The sequence below is a fragment of the Peromyscus leucopus genome, chromosome 5 (genome assembly GCF_004664715.2).
Source record: "Peromyscus leucopus breed LL Stock chromosome 5, UCI_PerLeu_2.1, whole genome shotgun sequence".
NCBI classification, from domain to species: Eukaryota; Metazoa; Chordata; class Mammalia; order Rodentia; family Cricetidae; genus Peromyscus; species Peromyscus leucopus.
The window spans coordinates 27,817,944-27,831,435 of NC_051067.1; the positions used below are offsets into that span (position 1 = coordinate 27,817,944).

At 39.5% G+C, this 13,492-nt stretch overlaps 1 protein-coding gene across 4 annotated transcripts in view; it reads right to left on the reverse strand.

Moving 5' to 3' along the window:
- Nucleotides 1-13,492, reverse strand: part of Fars2 (phenylalanyl-tRNA synthetase 2, mitochondrial) — a 456,276-nt gene that overhangs the window by 180,012 nt on the left and 262,772 nt on the right. The window lies entirely within an intron of this gene.

Here is a 13,492-nt window from a genome sequence, read left to right on the forward strand (position 1 = left end):
TAGACAAAAATGCAAACAATTAGCAAAAGTGAGGAGAAACAAATATGTTCAAATGACCTATAAAGGCTGGATTTAAACAGAAATGTCAGAATGTGAAAAGCACAACCAACTAAATCAATTAAACTGTGAGTCATTGGAGACAGGGAGCTCCAATATGCACAAATGGAAAATCAGGAAAAGGTAAAGAAAGGAATTGTGGAGAAGACCTACTCAGATTTCAAGAGTCAATTCTGATACCAAAAGTATGTGGCAAATATTCAGTGGAATAAACATAAATCCACATCAAGACATAGCACAATAAAATCAGAGGACATCACATGTAAAGAGACATTCTTAAGTATTACCTAAGGCAAAAGGTTATTACTATGTACAGAAAAACAAATTTATTACTTCTCTAGAACATAGGCCTGAAGTAGTACCTTCAAAATGCTAAAGCAGGATGGCTGTTCAGGAATTTTATACCCTGCTAAATTAGCATTAGATTATGAGTGCAAAAAGCTGGTGTGGTGATATTGTGTCCCCCAATATATTGTGCACCTTAATAAACTTATCTGGGGTCAGAGAACAGAACAGCCACTAGACAGACATAGAGGCCAGGAAATGAAGGCACACAAACCCTTTTAATCCTAGCATTCTAGAGGCAGAGATCCACCTGGATCTCTGTGAATTAAATAAAAGCCACACTGGAAACAGCCAGGCATGGTGGCAGAAAGGTATATAAGTCATGAGGACCAGGAACTAGAGACTGTTAAGCTTTTAGGCTTTTCAGCAGCAGCAGTTCAGCTGAGATCCATTCAGATGAAGACACAGAGGCTTCCAGTTTGAGGAAATGAGATCAGCTGAGGAATTGGTGAGGTGATGTTAGTTGTGGCTGGTTGTTTCTCTGATCTTCCAGCATTCACTCCAATACCTGGCTCCAGGTTTGTTTTTATTAATAAGACTTTCTAACAATTTTTGCTACAAGCTGGTAGTACAGTTCATTTCACTGGCAGATCATGTGTTTAGCACATGGAAGGCCCTGGGATCAGTCCCCAGCCTAGAAAAGGAGGAGGAAGAGAAGAAGGATGAGGGGAATGAACAAGTCTAGAAGGAGGAGGGGGAAAAAACACAGTGGTGCAAAATGTAAAAGAAGGCTTAGTATATAAAAATGGCATCAGCACACATGCTTAATTACCAATTAAAAAATTTGAAATATCAAAATAATCAATGAATATTATAAACAAATTTATGCCAATATATCTGAAAATTTAAATGCAATGGACATTTCCTGAGGAAGAACATACATTAATCAAACTGATACAAAATAAAACTTAAAATCTGGATAGCCTAAATCCCACAAATTTTAATTTATAATTTAAAACTTCCACAAAGAAAACTTGAGCCACAGACAATTTCACTAGTAAATTTGATACAATACTTAAGAAATATCATCACCCACAAAATACACTTCCAGAGACTAAAAAAGGGAACTACTCTCACACTAGCTTCATGAAAAAAGCACAATCTGAACCCAAGAGGAATAAAACAGATGGGAAACTACAAGCCTGTAACCCTTGAACAAAGACTTAGAAATCCTAAACAAATATTAGCAAATCAAATCCACAACTAGACAAGGAAGGTAATATAGCCAAGTTCATATGTGTTTTTCAAGAACAGAAGACTCATTTAGCATTAAAAAACTAATCACCATCACTACAGTAAGAGAATAAAGCCCAAAACTCATGAGACTACCTCAGAATACATGGAGGGTGTAATACATTTTAGCACTCATTAATGATAAAAATAAAGTCCTCAGCAAATTAGAAATAGAGGGAAATATTCCTAATTTGATAAATGCCTTACCAAAAAAAAATGCACAGCAACCACTTTAAATAAATAAACATTTCAAACTTTCTAGATCAGATATATAATTAGGTTTTAATTTTACATTACCATAGTTCATTTAGTTCAATCTCCTCAATTCAATTTACTCCAATAAGAATCAAAGAACCACTCATGGTAAAGTGAATTTTTCAAAGGCTGTAAGCTAATAAATTCCCTTTTGATTTCAGATCGCCAACCTCCACACCCCACCCCAGAACTCATTTATAGCTAATGAGGAATACAGGGTCATTTCTCCTCTTTACCATATAGATACCTAATTAGCTCGGCTGCATCTACACAGACTATTCCTCTTGGCGCTGCTTGGCAGAGTCCATGTTGTTATGAGCATGGTCCTGTGGAGGGAGGTATGTTGTTCAGAGTTCTGGACCCCTAGATACTCCAGGGACTGGGAGAGTCCCACAGTTTCTCAAGTCTTAGAGATCATTAGAGGCACTACAGGCTCTCTGCATTATCCTATCAAATTTAGAATTTGTTTTTCAAATTTCTCACCAAGCTTCTCTGGATTTCTCCTTTTTCACTGCCTTTGTCATCTGATTGAAACTTTGGAGCAATCGTACCAATCATTTCTAGACATAAAGCGCAGCAATAACAAGACTGACAAGCGTGGAGAAGAAGCGAGCGGAGGCACTGTTGGGGTGAGCACAAGTCACTGGCAAGGCAAAGGGGTCTGATCGAACTTCTTCTGTCTTTCCTCTTCAAAGAAGCACGGGGCACAAACTCAGAGACTGCTGGAAGGAGGCAACAGAGTGACGGGCTTACAGGTGTATACTGTTCTTAGAAATCAAATGGATAAATACTTGCTTTAGATGCTTCATCATTTACAAAAAGGAACAGAATTCCTTCTAATACAAAACTAACTCTCAAAGAGCAGTTAAGATTGGGCTCAAACTGTGCCAGCCGGGCTTTCCCAAAGTCAGCCTCACACTCACTCTCCTTAGCAGAGCGTTCCATCTCAGAGTTACAAACTATGCACGAGAAGCCCTTGAGAAGATGAATTCTTCCCTCACTCAGAGAAAACGCTTGATTTGTTATTTACCCAAGTCATAGGAGAAATAATTAAGCCATCCGCTATATATATATGTGCTTTCTTTAACCATTTTTGAGATCACAAAATCACATATAAAAATGTCAGCATAAATGCACAGTTTGAAAATCTGTCCCACAATTTAACTGCAAAGTAAGCATCATTTCTCTGTCTTAACACGCACAGCTTTTAAATCCCACCATCTCAGATGAATTTAAATTCACCTCTCATCTCTGTACAGGGGCAGGACATGCCTCTGACTGAATCATTGGGGAGATTTGATTGTTCTTATGAACCAAGAAAGAAAGACACATTAAACTGTACTTACCTTCTCTACTAGTTATTCTTATAGGCAAACTGCTTTAATCTAATTTGGTCCCAGTTAATTAATATGAACTTAGAATTTTCTGCAGCAATTGAGTGATCAACATTTTTAGTTCCTTCAAAACTCTGAGAAATGCATTCCTAGGCTGAATGACCTTGAAGTTAGTATTTCAGTCCTTTTTCCTTTGGGCTAATACATTTAATTAATTTAGTCTAAGGCTCCGAGATGACCCTTACTTTAAACAGAAAATTCCCATATAGCACAACAATCATCTTCCATTTGTTCTATGAAAGTAAACAGTTCTAGACAAAACAGTCAGTTCTAGACAAAAGGAACTTTCTGTTCAACCAGAATTCAAAGCAGGAAAGTAAAGGAGACTTCAGGCATTAGTCAGAGAGAAAGATTTTAGGCGGAATCATACTTCAACTAGTTTCTATCATTCTATTACATAAATGACAATCTATTAAAAATGGGGTCAGTACAAAGCTTTAGCTTTTCGGATACAGTCGAATTATATGCACTGGTGCTGTTGATTGGACAATCCTGCAAGTGTAAACTTGCAGACAGGAGCATAGTCTACATATTAGAGAACAGCAGGTGGGCTTTTAGAGCACAGCAGCTAACTTGAGATGAGATGTGAGGAAAGTCAGATGAGGACCTCTGCAAGGATTTTCCTTAGACTCAAAAAAAAAAAAAAAAGGAACGAAAAGCAGATGCTTTCTGTTGCTTGATGCTTCTGCTGCCATCTTTCAGGCTTGAGGGGACAACTGTGAGCAAAACCCATTCAGGGCTCTTGAGCATGGGCATCTGTGCAGGTTCATGGTCACTGTTCTTAGCTATGCCTTTTCCAATTGGCTCTTCTCTTGGCTGAACCAAAAGCCTTCCTGTCACTATGATCTTCTTTTTGCAACAATCTCCTTCCAAATTCATATCTAGGGGAAAAACATGGACCTGTCCATTACCACTTATATGACATGTTGTCTTTACCCATGTCAGTTCCTGCCTACTCTGATGATCTCTTTCTGAAATTCTGCCATCAGTTATCAGTGTCCTGTTTAGATGATTCTGCAGAGCACATCATTAGTTCTCTTCCTTCAGTAATAGAAATAAAAGCCTTCAACTAGTCCCACAGATAATTCCTAAAATATATTGCTCTTTGGTTAGTTTTATAGATTTTGGCAAGAATTAACGTTTAACATGTTGTCTACCCACAAGAAGCATTTGTATATTTAGTTAAAAGATTTAAAAAAAGAGAGAGAAAAGAAAGAAAGAAAAGAAAAACAAACAAAACAAAACAAACAAACAAACAAAAAACAACCAGAGGGTCCCACACCTACCTGAGGAACTATAAGCAGTTCATGGTCACTAGGGTAGGGACAGATGTTTTCTTCAGTGGGTAGCCATCGGTAAGTTGCTGGTGCTCCTATAAATAACTTCTCATCCATGCTCCTTTTAATAATCCCAAGTAAACTTCCCAGCTTACCCCCAAAAAACATGAAAGTAGGAGGGTAAGCTGAGAAGAGGACAGAGATGAGCAAGAGTGGGAATGAGCAGTAAAGGGCAGTAGAGGTGAATACAATAAAACAGACACATTATATACACACGGAATCTATCTAGGCATCACACATGTATAAATATCACTAAACACACGTTTGCAATCTATACTACAAAAAACATCATAGGAGATAATGCTGAGGTGTAGTGGGGGGCAGTCAGGTCCATGCACACTTGTATGTTTAAAGTGCCTTAATTGAAAAAAAAATGGTTATAATTCTCTAAACATAAAACACAACAAGGGCTGCTAATTTTTACAGTTAAAAAAAGCAGTCAAAATCCATATGTCCGTGAGGATAGATTCCAATCAAGCACAGAACTTTACATGATAGGATAAAATGCACCTAGCTCAGGTTGTGGAAAATCAAAGCTGTCAAAGGAAGGTGGAGAGAGTAGCTGAGGGCATAGAGACCAAGAATAACAGGTTGTGGCCCTCAGAAGAGCCTGCATTCTAACAGTGGTGGTAGAGATATGATATGATGCTGAGGAAGACATGAGTAAGTGTATTAAACACAATGAGTGAGAGTCTCTTCCAAAGGCTTTATACACAACTCTATAAAGATTCCCCAAATGTGAGGCTCCAGAGATGGCTCAGCAGGCAAAAGCATTTGTTGCTCTTGCAGACGGCCTAAGTTCAATTCGGAGCACAAATATGGCAACTTATAACTAACCACCTGTAATTCCAGTTCCAGAGGATATGATTTCCTCTTCTGGACTCTGAGGGCACTGTCCACAGTATACAGACATACATGCAGGCAAACTCTCATACATATAAAATGAAATAAATCTGATGAACAAAAGGGCCTGGGTAGAAACAGAATGTGTGTCATGACCAAAGCCTGGAGGCTGGGAAGGTATGGGTACAGTGCTGGGTGTGGGATCTGGACTCCATCTGAGGATAGGGAGCACGCTGGAGGCTTAGGGAGGACTCATGCTAGGCTGGCACAGGATATACTGGCATAGATGGACATGGAGGGCAGATATGGTGTGGGCATAATGGGACAAGGTCTGGTGGAGAGAGACAACAGGACAGAACCAGCATTAGTGAGGTCATGATCCTAAAGGAGAACCTACTACTGACTTTACTAGACTAGCATATTCCTAACTGCATTCTCAATCCTTATACCCACAGACATGTGTGGCTCCACTTCTCATCAAAGCAGCTTCTCTCTGCAGCAGATGGAGATTATTACAGAAACCCACACCTGGTCAAATGTAGAGAACAACTGATCATCATGGGGGTGCATAGCCCCAGTGAGTATCTATAACAAAACCGTTATGCCTAAGGCTCAGGGGACATCTTGGAATAGAGAGTGGAAAGATTTTTAAGAGTCAGAGACCAGGAAGACTGCTGTGACATTATGTCTTCTAGATATGACAGAGAAGCTATACCCCAACAATATGGCTGCCTAAACAAGACTTGAACAAGACAATACCAATAGAAATGCTAATGTGGAAGAGGAGCAATCTCAGATGGCTTCATTTACAGACAAAGAGCGACAGGCAACTAATGACTGTTGAGAGAGGGAAACTCTTTCTTCTTCGGGGATGAGATCCTAATACCTTATCAAATATAAAGTGATCAGCCCCCAAATTATATACATACAGATGAGCAACACTAACAGTCTCAGAAGGTTGTATTTATATATTTTAGCCAGGTATATATAACAATAATAAAGAAAAGGAGGCTATGAATTTGAAAGGGGTTAGAGGGAGGAAAGGGAAGAGGGGAAATGATACAATTATATTCTAAATTAAAAAAATAAAAAGAAACTAGCAACAACAATAAGACAAACTGGTTCCCAAATGTATCTGTTCTCTTACTGCTGCACTGTCCACATCTGTAAGTCAGTTATGCTTATTGAACTTGCACAAAGGCCTTCGCTTTCCCATCTTCCTGATTATTCCTCTGGCCCCTTCTTCTTGGATGAATCATCTCTTTTCCAGCAAAAGAAAATGTTTAATTTTGATTGAGTAGGAAAAAATGCCTATGGTAGCAGATTTAAAAAAACAAAACAAAACATCACTGTAACACATTGAAACTCATGAGATTCTCACAATTGAATTTATGTGAACAGAATGAGGAAATACTGTGAAATCCTACATTAAATCTCTATCAGATATCATTTATGATAATGACCAGATCTAGAAGCTCTTCCAGGCCAGGAGATTAATACATAATCAGGTGAGAGCCCTGAGACAATTCTGGAGAGACATGGGAGGATTCAGAGAATTAACTAGCAAGAAAGGATTAAAGAAAGGAAAAAGGAAAGTATGACCTCCACACTCACGGGTATTACTGTAACTATGCATCACCTATGTGTAGTTCCACCACTGCTCTCTGTTATCTTAGGTGTCTCAGTAAATCTGCTTTTTGCTCTAGATTCTGAACATCCTGGAGTTGGGAAAGTGAGAGTTTCACCTTAGGATTTCCATGTCTACTAGTACCTTGGTATATGTAAAAACAGAACTTACTAAGTATAAGCAGTTGTGTGGATTTGAGCTGGGCTTAAAATTCCAGCTGTTACTGAGCAGTAGTTACTATGGTTAGGTTTACTTGATGGTACCAAGCCTCATTTTTTTATGCCTACAAAATATATTCAAAAATATCCATCTAAACCTTTGGGTGCATCAAAGCTGTAAATAGGCAAAGTATTAATTCATGATTTGCATACAACATTCAAGTGCCAAGTGTTACAAGGTTTTAATATGATCATGTATGGGACTCAGTGAGAAGGCTCAGTAGGTCAAAGTGATTATAACCCAGTCTGACAACCTGAATTGGAACCCAAGAACTCAGAGTGGGAAGAAAGAAGCAACTCTCAAAAGATGTTCTCTGGACTACACCTACACAGCATGTCAAGTATCCTCCCTCCCCACACACTAATAACATATTATGACCACATACAGAGGAATTGTGTATTGAATTATGCCTACTAAACAGTATAGATAAATAAGAGAAAAGAGCCAAAACACAATATTCCCTTAAGAAACCTCCTGTCCCCAGCTAACACAGAACCCACTGCTGATGACTGCTGCTATTGGAGGCACAAACAGTTTCCCTCCATGACTAGGATATAGCTGACTTCCAACAAGACTGAGCTAACACAGGAAATCTCCATAGCTGCCACTTTCTGATTCCTGAATATCAAATTCTTTGTCTTTCATTTCTTCTTTAAAACTCTTATTTCACCATCTCCAGTTGATATTTATTTCGATTTAAATACTAACATCTCTTCACTTTAAGCATAAAGATAAAGAAGAGATGCAAGTACCAATAAAGGGAGGGGAGGATGAGGGAAGGAAAGAATCTTAAGTAGCTCATCAAAAATTTAGAGTATAAGCTGGCTGGTTGTGAGGGTGCAAGCTTTTAATCCCAGCACTCAGGAGGCAGAGCCAGATGGATCTCTGTGAGTTTGAGGCCAGCCTGGTCTACAGAAAGAGATCCAGGACAGGCACCAAAACTACACAGAGAAACCCTGTCTTGAAAAAACTAAAAACCAAAAACCAAAAAAAAAAAAAAAAAAGAAGAGTGTAAAAGTAACTACTATTCTTAAAACTTAAAAAAAAAAAATGAGGGCAAGAAAAAAAGTTCATAGATCTGTTCATGGAAGAGAGCTGTTAAAGTCACAAGGAGAGTGCACCAGAGGAGGAAGGCTCAGAGCCTGGTCAGCAGGTCTGACCTCCTGGAATGGATAAGGCTCCTGTTGCCACCAAGAGAATGTGGCTTGTGGACTTGTGGCACCAGCAACAACAGGCAGGTAGTAAGAAATGCACACTCTCAGTTCCCACATGAAACAGTGAATCTGTGTTTAACAGGGTCCACGGGTGACTCATCTGTACATTCAAGTTTGAGAATCATTAATAAATGTGATTGTGGCTGTGATTAGATTAAAAAAGGAGGTTAATAAACCAGATAGTTTATATATTTACATATGTGCCATATGCTCTGGCTATGAATAATCCATCTATGAATTTTAAGTCAATTAAGCTTTAAAAAAACATAGCCCCGTGAAGTCCTGACTGAGTAACACACTATGCTAAGGCTGATACTGAAATGGGTTCCTTTCCTCATGTATATAATGGGGGAGTATCAGTATTTAATTCAGAGGGTTGGTGAGAAGAATGTTAAGGCAGCTAAACCTTCTCAGTCATGTCACATAGGAAGGCCTAGGGGACCGTCACCTAGGCTTAGGAATAGCATAGTATGCAGACAGTGAAGGCAACCTGAAAAGAACCCCTCATCTGACAGAAAAGGAAACAGTCACCATTGCTAAATAATTGGTAAGCTACTATGGACAGACATGTGATTAATGGCATTTAAGAAAGCTATGTAAGTAAAATGCATGATGTATTAATACTCTGTGTAGGGCTAAATACTGAACTCACAGTCATAGATTGTTTCAAGAACTGTGAAGGATATATAAAAGCTGATTTACTGTGCATTCAATTTAGGGCACTAGCATATAAGTGTGACTTCAAAGGAGTTCAGAGAAATCCCACAAAGGCATATGCACTCAGATGGATGCACTGGGCCCTGCAGCAGTGGGCAGAGAGCTCTTGTGCAGAGCACAAGGACACTTGCATGGCAAAGCAACCACATTGCTTGTCCACTTATCTCAAGCACTATCTGGGGGTCTAAAAAGAGCTGTCATAGGCAAAGTCTCTGATCAAAATGTACATGCTGAGGACCAAAAATTAAAAAGGCATAACTCAAGTTTTCTACTTACTAGGTCTAAGAAATGGCTCTCAAGGTATTAGAAGAGTCTCCTAGATAAGGCCTCAGGGTGTTCTAAATCAGAGACTGCCCTAGAAGTCAGAGCACCCTCATAGCTAGGAGTTGATTTACAAGACCACAGAGCCTGCAGAGGATACAACTACTAAGGCCAAGAGAGCTTGGGGCATAAGTTAGGAGGGCCCAAGGGAGGATAAAGGAAACAAATCTCTGCCTCCACACAACAGGATTCTGGAGGCTCCTGGCCAGAGAAGTCATAAGCCAAAGATCACAGCTGCAGAAGGCTTTTCTCAACATGTTTACTCCTCTCATCAGAGCAGGACTATTCTTTAGGATTACAGACAGCTGCTTCTGGGCCAACAGGCTCTTAGTTCCCTCTTACGAACATAAACATGATGACTCTATGAAAACAGTAAAAGTGCCAATAACAAAATTAGCAGAGTTGATGGCAAAATATGCTCCCTAAAGGCATCTAGAACCCTGCGACTTGTGAATATGGTCCTGTGCCTTTGCAGAAGCGCTAAGAAAGGTCTAGACAGGCTGTGCATGGTGGTGTGTACTTTGAATCCCACTACTTGGAAAGCAGAAGCTCATTGCTATCTGGGACTCTGAGGACAGCCTGGTCTACATGGCCACTTCAAAGTAAGCCAGGTCAACACAGTTAGACCAAGTCCAAATAAAACAAACTGACAAACAAACAGTAGGTAAAAGCATTCTGAACTAACAATGTTGCTAGCACCATGGAATCATGGGAGTCCTTGAAAGAGGAAGCACAAATTTAGAAAGAGTGATGAGATTTCAGGGGGTAAAAAGTCCATGTGGTATGCAGTCATATTAGGGGTCTGGAGAGCTGGCAGGAGCACAGAAACAGATTGTCCCCTGGAGCCACTCTGAGGAACCACACCTACTGCCACCTTGACTTTGGACAGCCAGACTACCTACATACATGAAAGGACACAACTCCACATTGTTCCAGACCTCTGACTTTGTAGTCATGTGTCAAAGCAACAACAGAAATGGATACATACTTTGGTTTCTTGAAGCACGATACTATTTATAACAAACACCTTCAAGTGTAGAAGTGGTCTAGAGATTAGTCACTGAAGAAATTAAGAGGTCATGATAGGGGCTTCCACATGGAAGGCTGGGGTGGGCGGGAGGGGAGAACAGTGTTAAAAAGCAGGAAAAAAAGAATAATCTTAACAAGGATTAAATGGGGTTGAGAGTGGGAGAGCAGATTAGAGGGAACACAGGACAACTAATATCAAAGACATTCTTGTTGTGGAATATTAGTTTAAGATGTGTTATATTCATTTATGCTGTGAAATACTTGTTTAATGATGCAAAGATGTGTTGCATTCTTTTATGTTGCATTTGTTTAACTCTGTAAAGCTGTGTTACTTTGCCTGTCTAAAACACCTGATTGGTCTAATAAAGAGCTGAACAGCCAATAGCTGGGCAGGAGAGAGGGAAAAGTGGGGTTGTCAGGCAGAGAGAATAAGTAGGAAGAGAAATCTAGGCTTAAAAGAAGAGGATAAAGAAAAGGAGAAGGAAAGGAAGATGCCAGGGGCTAGCTACCCAGACACACAGCCAGCCATTGAGTAAGAAGGGAAAAAAAGATATATAGAATAAAGAAATGTAAAAAGTCCAGAGGCAAAATTTAGTTAAAGAGAAATGGGATAATTTAAGTTAGAAAAGTTGGCTAAAAACAAGCCAAGATAAGGTTGGGTATTCATAAGTAAGAATAAGTTCTGTATTTATTTGGGAGCTGGGTGGAGGCCTCCAAAGAGTTAAAAAAAAACAAAAACAAAAAACAAAAAAAAAAAAACAAAAAAAACCAACTAAACCCTCTTACATACTTGCATGAGAAAACGTCTACTGTAGAAGATTTGCTCTTAATTAAGGTTTCTACTGCTGTGATAAAATACCAACACCTTCCAGGAGCAATCAGGTGGTCAAGGCAGGTGAATCTCCGTGAGTTTGAGGCCAGCCTGGTCTATAAAGCGAGGTCCAGGACAACAAGGGCTATACGGTGAAACCCTGTCTCCAAAACAAATGAACAAACAAAGAAATGAACAAAAAAACTCCCAAAACAAAACAAAAAAACCCACCACTAAGACCTAAAGCAACTTTGGGAGAAAAGGATTTATTTCATCTTACAACTCTCAGATCATACTCCATCAATGAAGGGAAGTCAGGGCAGAAACTCAAGGCAGGAACCTGGAGGTAGGCACTGAAGCAGAAACCATGTAGGAATGATGTTTACTCACTTGCTCAGCCTACATTTGTATATACCCCAGGACTACCTACCCAAAGATGGCACTGCCCACAGTGGACAGGACTCTCTCACATCAATCACTGATGATAATAATAATACCCTACAGACTTGCCTACAGGCTAATCTTATGGAGTATTCTTTTTAGATATATTTAGGTTTGTATCAAGATGAAAAGATTATATAGATAGATAGAGAGACAGACAGACAAACAGATACAGAGAGGGGGAAGGAGAGAGGGAGGGAGGAAGAGAGAGAGAGAGAGAGAGAGAGAGAGAGAGAGAGAGAGAGAGAGAGAGAGAGAGAGAGAGAGATATATTAAGTGGAGTTACTCTCTAACAGGACAATAATGTCCCTAGAATACACCATAGCCTAACAAATTAAAAGCCCAATGTCAGGAATGGGTTACCTCTTCTGGAGTTGTTGGTCTGTAAGGTCCCATAAACCATCACATATTACAGGCCTTTGCCATTGCATTTAGTAACCATTCCAAGCCCTGTTGCTGAAGACATACTGAACTATAGAGTACTAGAATATGGAGAAATGAAGCTCGTACAGCTCTGGAAGCTTTATCCCTAATGACTGGCTTTTATAGTGCTATGTTGTGTTATGCACACTACTGGATGAAATATTCAGATATGAAACCTGGGAGCTTCAATAACAACCTGCCCATCTAGATAAGCCCACCAGTGCTATAATGCCATAAATAACGAACAATATTTGATTAGATTTAAGGCCTGCTCTACAAGATGGAACCCATATCTGGCACTGTTATAAGAGCTAAAAACCCTGTGGCTAGACAGGACACAGGACCTAGGGAATAGTTACAACTTCTCCACTCAAAGGACACGATATTAAAATAACTCCTAATGACTTATCATTATACCCCCCTATTAGTATATATCTCAAACCTCATTACAGAAGCTTTTGATTGTTTTCAATAGATGATGACCGACAACTGGTCAAGGTGAAGAGAATAAAGCAGTAGAGTGCTTATACCTAAATGGGGCACTTATAACACACTTTTCTCCTTCCAAGTCTCAGAAGGATCATTGCAAAAGAGGGAGTGGACAGACCTTAAAAGCCATAGGCGGTGGATGACTGCAACAAAACAATTCCTTCTGGATACAATAGAGCAGGTACACACAAGAACTCTCAGAAACTGTGGCAAGACCAATATAAGTTCAAGCCAGACAAAGTCCCAGTACAGAATGGGGGATTGATTATCAAGTCCCTAGCTGAGAAGTTATTGGTAGAGAGCTGGAGGAAGAAGGAGAGTTAGCTTTCTTCAAGGGTGTGCCATCTGGTAGTTGGATTAACATAATGGATGCCCACAAAACCAGCACTAATTGGACTTTTTTTTACATTTTATTTACATTTTATTTTTTTACTGAGAACACAAAGTTGAGAGGGTAGAGAATGAGTGGTGGATTTGGGAAGAACTGGGAGAGGAAGTGAATATGATCAAAATATAATTATGAAATTCTTAATAAAAACATGTATTAAACTTATTTTAAAAGGAAGAGTTTATTTTGGTTTAAAGATACAGAGGATATAGCCCCCTATGGCAGGGAAGAAATAGCAGAAAAGCAAAAGACAGATGGCCATAATCAGCAAGTCCATGGTCAGCAAGGAGCTAGTATGGGTGCTTGTGCAGAATTCCTTCTCCTTCTAATTCAGGCAGGACTCCAGTTC